This window comes from Phyllobates terribilis, unplaced genomic scaffold, assembly GCF_046119375.1.
Source record: "Phyllobates terribilis strain yellow unplaced genomic scaffold, ASM4611937v1 Scaffold_2__4_contigs__length_985480577, whole genome shotgun sequence".
Classification (NCBI taxonomy): Eukaryota; Metazoa; Chordata; class Amphibia; order Anura; family Dendrobatidae; genus Phyllobates; species Phyllobates terribilis.
In genome coordinates, this window is record NW_027362762.1 from 453,323,908 (window position 1) to 453,331,782 (window position 7,875).

A 7,875-nucleotide genomic window follows, 5' to 3' on the forward strand; every position below is an offset into this window, starting at 1 on the left:
ACAATAACTGTGGTTTTGCCATCCCACGGTAAAAAATCTCTATTATTCAGCTTTTGGTAGTTTTTTCCGTAAAGAAAAACAGTAGGGTCTCCTGACTGTTGTGACACAAAAATATATCTGTTGAAAATAGTCTTGTGCAGTCCCGACATCCCAGTGTGGTTTCGCAGTTCCACGGGTCAAATCGCTGTACTATCCAGTTTTGGGCCTTTGGTATCTAAAAAAAAAAGCAATTTGAGTGTGTCGCTCACTGTTCATCCGCAAATATCTCTATTTAAAAAAGTGTGGTATACCCCAGTAAACAATAACTGTGGTTTTGCCATCCCACAGTAAAAAATCTCTATTATTCAGCTTTTGGTAGTTTTTTCCGTAAAGAAAAACAGTAGTGTCTCCTGACTGTTGTGACACAAAAATATATCTGTTGAAAATAGTCTTGTGTAGGCCCGACATCCCAGTGTGGTTTCGCAGTTCCACGGGTCAAATCGCTGTACCATCCAGTTTTGGGCCTTTTGGTATCTAAAAAAAAAGCAGTTTGAGTGTGTCGCTCACTGTTCAGCCGCAAATATCTCTATTTAAAAAAGTGTGGTATACCCCAGTAAACAATAACTGTGGTTTTGCCATCCTACGGTAAAAAAATCTCTATTATTCAGGTTTTGGTATATTCTCCGTAAAGAAAAACAGTAGTGTCTCCTGACTGTTGTGACACAAAAATATATCTGTTGAAAATAGTCTTGTGTAGGCCCGACATCCCAGTGTGGTTTCGCAGTTCCACGGGTCAAATCGCTGTACTATCCAGTTTTGGGCCTTTGGTATCTAAAAAAAAAGCAGTTTGAGTGTGTCGCTCACTGTTCAGCAGCAAATATCTCTATTCAAAAAAGTGTGGTATACCCCATTAAACAATAACTGTGGTTTTGCCATCCCACGGTAAAAAATCTCTATTATTCAGCTTTTGGTAGTTTTTTCCGTAAAGAAAAACAGTAGTGTCTCCTGACTGTTGTGACACAAAAATATATCTGTTGAAAATAGTCTTGTGTAAGCCCGACATCCCAGTGTGGTTTTGCAGTTCCACGGGTTAAATCGCTGTACTATCCAGTTTTGGGCCTTTGGTATCTAAAAAAAAGCAGTTTGAGTGTGTCGCTCACTGTTCTGCCGCAAATATCTCTATTTAAAAAAGTGTGGTATACCCCAGTAAACAATAACTGTGGTTTTGCCATCCCACGGTAAAAAATCTCTATTATTCAGCTTTTGGTAGTTTTTTCCGTAAAGAAAAACAGTAGGGTCTCCTGACTGTTGTGACACAAAAATATATCTGTTGAAAATAGTCTTGTGCAGTCCCGACATCCCAGTGTGGTTTCGCAGTTCCACGGGTCAAATCGCTGTACTATCCAGTTTTGGGCCTTTGGTATCTAAAAAAAGTAGCAGTTTGAGTGTGTCGCTCACTGTTCAGCCGCAAATATCTCTATTTAAAAAAGTGTGGTATACCCCAGTAAACAATAACTGTGGTTTTGCCATCCCACGGTAAAAAATCTCTATTATTCAGGTTTTGGTATATTCTCCGTAAAGAAAAACAGTAGTGTCTCCTGACTGTTGTGACACAAAAATATATCTGTTGAAAATAGTCTTGTGTAGGCCCGACATCCCAGTGTAGTTTCGCAGTTCCACGGGTCAAATCGCTGTACTATCCAGTTTTGGGCCTTTGGTATCTAATAAAAAAGCAGTTTGAGTGTGTCGCTCACTGTTCAGCCGCAAATATCTCTATTTAAAAAAGTGTGGTATACCCCAGTAAACAATAACTGTGGTTTTGCCATCCCACGGTAAAAAATCTCTATTATTCATCTTTTGGTATATTTTCCGTAAAGAAAAACAGTAGTGTCTCCTGACTGTTGTGACACAAAAATATATCTGTTGAAAATAGTCTTGTGTAGGCCCGACATCCCAGTGTGGTTTCGCAGTTCCACGGGTCAAATCGCTGTACTATCCAGTTTTGGGCCTTTGGTATCTAAAAAAAAAAGCAGTTTGAGTGTGTCGCTCACTGTTCAGCCGCAAATATCTCTATTCAAAAAAGTGTGGTATACCCCAGTAAACAATAACTGTGGTTTTGCCATCCCACGGAAAAAAATCTCTATTATTCAGCTTTTGGTAGTTTTTGCCGTAAAGAAAAACAGTAGTGTCTCCTGACTGTTGTGACACAAAAATATATCTGTTGAAAATAGTCTTGTGTAAGCCCGACATCCCAGTGTGGTTTCGCAGTTCCACGGGTCAAATCGCTGTACTATCCAGTTTTGGGCCTTTGGTATCTAAAAAAAAAGCAGTTTGAGTGTGTCGCTCACTGTTCAGCCGCAAATATCTCTATTTAAAAAAGTGTGGTATACCCCAGTAAACAATAACTGTGGTTTTGCCATCCCACGGTAAAAAATCTCTATTATTCAGGTTTTGGTATATTTTCCATAAAGAAAAACAGTAGTGTCTCCTGACTGTTGTGACACAAAAATATATCTGTTGAAAATAGTCTTGTGTAGGCCCGACATCCCAGTGTGGTTTCGCAGTTCCACGGGTCAAATCGCTGTACTATCCAGTTTTGGGCCTTTGGTATCTAAAAAAAAAGCAGTTTGAGTGTGTCGCTCACTGTTCAGCCGCAAATATCTCTATTTAAAAAAGTGTGGTATACCCCAGTAAACAATAACTGTAGTTTTGCCATCCCACGGTAAAAAATCTCTATTATTCAGGTTTTGGTATATTTTCCGTAAAGAAAAACAGTAGTGTCTCCTGACTGTTGTGACACAAAAATATATCTGTTGAAAATAGTATTGTGTAGGCTCGACATCCCAGTGTGGTTTCGCAGTTCCACGGGTCAAATCGCTGTACTATCCAGTTTTGGGCCTTTGGTATCTAAAAAAAAGGCAGTTTGAGTGTGTCGCTCACTGTTCAGCCGCAAATATCTCTATTTAAAAAAGTGTGGTATACCCCAGTAAACAATAACTGTGGTTTTGCCATCCCACGGTAAAAAATCTCTATTATTCAGGTTTTGGTACATTTTCCGTAAAGAAAAACAGTAGTGTCTCCTGACTGTTGTGACACAAAAATATATCTGTTGAAAATAGTCTTGTGCAGGCCCGACATCCCAGTGTGGTTTCGCAGTTCCACGGGTCAAATTGCTGTACTATCCAGTTTTGGGCCTTGGGTATCTAAAAAAAAAGCAGTTTGAGTGTGTCGCTCACTGTTCAGCCGCAAATATCTCTATTTAAAAAAGTGTGGTATACCCCAGTAAACAATAACTGTGGTTTTGCCATCCCACGGTAAAAAATCTCTATTATTCAGCTTTTGGTAGTTTTTTCCGTAAAGAAAAACAGTAGTGTCTCCTGACTGTTGTGACACAAAAATATATCTGTTGAAAATAGTCTTGTGTAGGCCCGACATCCCAGTGTGGTTTCGCAGTTCCACGGGTCAAATCGCTGTACTATCCAGGTTTGGGCCTTTGGTATCTAAAAAAAAAAGCAGTTTGAGTGTGTCGCTCACTGTTCAGCAGCAAATATCTCTATTTAAAAAAGTGTGGTATACCCCAGTAAGCAATAACTGTGGTTTTGCCATCCCACGGTAAAAAATCTCTATTATTCAGCTTTTGGTAGTTTTTTCCGTAAAGAAAAACAGTAGTGTCTCCTGACTGTTGTGACACAAAAATATATCTGTTGAAAATAGTCTTGTGTATGCCCGACATCCCAGTGTGGTTTCGCAGTTCCACGGGTCAAATCGCTGTACTACCCAGGTTTGGGCCTTTGGTATCTAAAAAAAAAGAACAGTTTGAGTGTGTCGCTCACTGTTCAGCAGCAAATATCTCTATTTAAAAAAGTGTGGTATACCCCAGTAAACAATAACTGTGGTTTTGCCATCCCACGGTAAAAAATCTCTATTATTCAGGATTTGGTATATTTTCCATAAAGAAAAACAGTAGTGTTTCCTGACTGTTGTGACACAAAAATATATCTGTTTAAAATAGTCTTGTGTAGGCCCGACATCCCAGTGTGGTTTCGCAGTTCCACGGGTCAAATCGCTGTACTATCCAGTTTTGGGCCTTTGGTATCTAAAAAAAAGCAGTTTGAGTGTGTCGCTCACTGTTCAGCCGCAAATATCTCTATTTAAAAAAGTGTGGTATACCCCAGTAAACAATAACTGTGGTTTTGCCATCCCACGGTAAAAAATCTCTATTATTCAGCTTTTGGTAGTTTTTTCCGTAAAGAAAAACAGTAGGGTCTCCTGACTGTTGTGACACAAAAATATATCTGTTGAAAATAGTCTTGTGCAGTCCCGACATCCCAGTGTGGTTTCGCAGTTCCACGGGTCAAATCGCTGTACTATCCAGTTTTGGGCATTTGGTATCTAAAAAAAGAAGCAGTTTGAGTGTGTCGCTCACTGTTCAGCCGCAAATATCTCTATTTAAAAAAGTGTGGTATACCCCAGTAAACAATAACTGTGGTTTTGCCATCCCACAGTAAAAAATCTCTATTATTCAGCTTTTGGTAGTTTTTTCCGTAAAGAAAAACAGTAGTGTCTCCTGACTGTTGTGACACAAAAATATATCTGTTGAAAATAGTCTTGTGTAGGCCCTACATCCCAGTGTGGTTTCGCAGTTCCACGGGTCAAATCGCTGTACTATCCAGTTTTGGGCCTTTGGTATCTAAAAAAAAAGCAGTTTGAGTGTGTCGCTCACTGTTCAGCCGCAAATATCTCTATTTAAAAAAGTGTGGTATACCCCAGTAAACAATAACTGTGGTTTTGCCATCCCACGGTAAAAAATCTCTATTATTCATGTTTTGGTATATTTTCCATAAAGAAAAACAGTAGTGTCTCCTGACTGTTGTGACACAAAAATATATCTGTTGAAAATAGTCTTGTGTAGGCTTGACATCCCAGTGTGGTTTCGCAGTTCCACGGGTCAAATCGCTGTACTATCCAGTTTTGGGCCTTTGGTATCTAAAAAAAAGCAATTTGAGTGTGTCGCTCACTGTTCTGCCGCAAATATCTCTATTTAAAAAAGTGTGGTATACCCCAGTAAACAATAACTGTGGTTTTGCCATCCCACGGTAAAAAATCTCTATTATTCAGCTTTTGGTAGTTTTTTCCGTAAAGAAAAACAGTAGGGTCTCCTGACTGTTGTGACACAAAAATATATCTGTTGAAAATAGTCTTGTGCAGGACCGACATCCCAGTGTGGTTTCGCAGTTCCACGGGTCAAATCGCTGTACTATCCAGTTTTGGGCCTTTGGTATCTAAAAAAAAAGCAGTTTGAGTGTGTCGCTCACTGTTCAGCCGCAAATATCTCTATTTAAAAAAGTGTGGTATACCCCAGTAAACAATAACTGTGGTTTTGCCATCCCACAGTAAAAAATCTCTATTATTCAGCTTTTGGTAGTTTTTTCCGTAAAGAAAAACAGTAGTGTCTCCTGACTGTTGTGACACAAAAATATATCTGTTGAAAATAGTCTTGTGTAGGCCCGACATCCCAGTGTGGTTTCACAGTTCCACGGGTCAAATCGCTGTACTATCCAGTTTTGGGCCTTTGGTATCTAAAAAAAAAAGCAGTTTGAGTGTGTCGCTCACTGTTCAGCCGCAAATATCTCTATTTAAAAAAGTGTGGTATACCCCAGTAAACAATAACTGTGGTTTTGCCATCCCACAGTAAAAAATCTCTATTATTCAGCTTTTGGTAGTTTTTTCCGTAAAGAAAAACAGTAGTGTCTCCTGACTGTTGTGACACAAAAATATATCTGTTGAAAATGGTCTTGTGTAGGCCCGACATCCCAGTGTGGTTTCGCAGTTCCACGGGTCAAATCGCTGTACCATCCAGTTTTGGGCCTTTTGGTATCTAAAAAAAAAGCAGTTTGAGTGTGTCGCTCACTGTTCAGCCGCAAATATCTCTATTTAAAAAAGTGTGGTATACCCCAGTAAACAATAACTGTGGTTTTGCCATCCCACGGTAAAAAATCTCTATTATTCAGGTTTTGGTATATTTTCCGTAAAGAAAAACAGTAGTGTCTCCTGACTTGTGACACAAAAATATATCTGTTGAAAATAGTCTTGTGTAGGCCCGACATCCCAGTGTGGTTTCGCAGTTCCACGGGTCAAATCGCTGTACTATCCAGTTTTGGGCCTTTGGTATCTAAAAAAAAAGCAGTTTGAGTGTGTCGCTCACTGTTCAGCAGCAAATATCTCTATTCAAAAAAGTGTGGTATACCCCAGTAAAAAATAACTGTGGTTTTGCCATCCCACAGTAAAAAATCTCTATTATTCAGCTTTTGGTAGTTTTTTCCGTAAAGAAAAACAGTAGTGTCTCCTGACTGTTGTGACACAAAAATATATCTGTTGAAAATAGTCTTGTGTAAGCCCGACATCCCAGTGTGGTTTTGCAGTTCCACGGGTCAAATCGCTGTACTATCCAGTTTTGGGCCTTTGGTATCTAAAAAAAAGCAGTTTGAGTGTGTCGCTCACTGTTCTGCCGCAAATATCTCTATTTAAAAAAGTGTGGTATACCCCAGTAAACAATAACTGTGGTTTTGCCATCCCACGGTAAAAAATCTCTATTATTCAGCTTTTGGTAGTTTTTTCCGTAAAGAAAAACAGTAGGGTCTCCTGACTGTTGTGACACAAAAATATATCTGTTGAAAATAGTCTTGTGCAGTCCCGACATCCCAGTGTGGTTTCGCAGTTCCACGGGTCAAATCGCTGTACTATCCAGTTTTGGGCCTTTGGTATCTAAAAAAAAAAGCAGTTTGAGTATGTCGCTCACTGTTCATCCGCAAATATCTCTATTTAAAAAAGTGTGGTATACCCCAGTAAACAATAACTGTGGTTTTGCCATCCCACAGTAAAAAATCTCTATTATTCAGCTTTTGGTAGTTTTTTCCGTAAAGAAAAACAGTAGTGTCTCCTGACTGTTGTGACACAAAAATATATCTGTTGAAAATAGTCTTGTGTAGGCCCGACATCCCAGTGTGGTTTCGCAGTTCCACGGGTCAAATCGCTGTACCATCCAGTTTTGGGCCTTTTGGTATCTAAAAAAAAAGCAGTTTGAGTGTGTCGCTCACTGTTCAGCCGCAAATATCTCTATTTAAAAAAGTGTGGTATACCCCAGTAAACAATAACTGTGGTTTTGCCATCCTACGGTAAAAAAATCTCTATTATTCAGGTTTTGGTATATTCTCCGTAAAGAAAAACAGTAGTGTCTCCTGACTGTTGTGACACAAAAATATATCTGTTGAAAATAGTCTTGTGTAGGCCCGACATCCCAGTGTGGTTTCGCAGTTCCACGGGTCAAATCGCTGTACTATCCAGTTTTGGGCCTTTGGTATCTAAAAAAAAAGCAGTTTGAGTGTGTCGCTCACTGTTCAGCAGCAAATATCTCTATTCAAAAAAGTGTGGTATACCCCATTAAACAATAACTGTGGTTTTGCCATCCCACGGTAAAAAATCTCTATTATTCAGCTTTTGGTAGTTTTTTCCGTAAAGAAAAACAGTAGTGTCTCCTGACTGTTGTGACACAAAAATATATCTGTTGAAAATAGTCTTGTGTAAGCCCGACATCCCAGTGTGGTTTTGCAGTTCCACGGGTTAAATCGCTGTACTATCCAGTTTTGGGCCTTTGGTATCTAAAAAAAAGCAGTTTGAGTGTGTCGCTCACTGTTCTGCCGCAAATATCTCTATTTAAAAAAGTGTGGTATACCCCAGTAAACAATAACTGTGGTTTTGCCATCCCACGGTAAAAAATCTCTATTATTCAGCTTTTGGTAGTTTTTTCCGTAAAGAAAAACAGTAGGGTCTCCTGACTGTTGTGACACAAAAATATATCTGTTGAAAATAGTCTTGTGCAGTCCCGACATCCCAGTG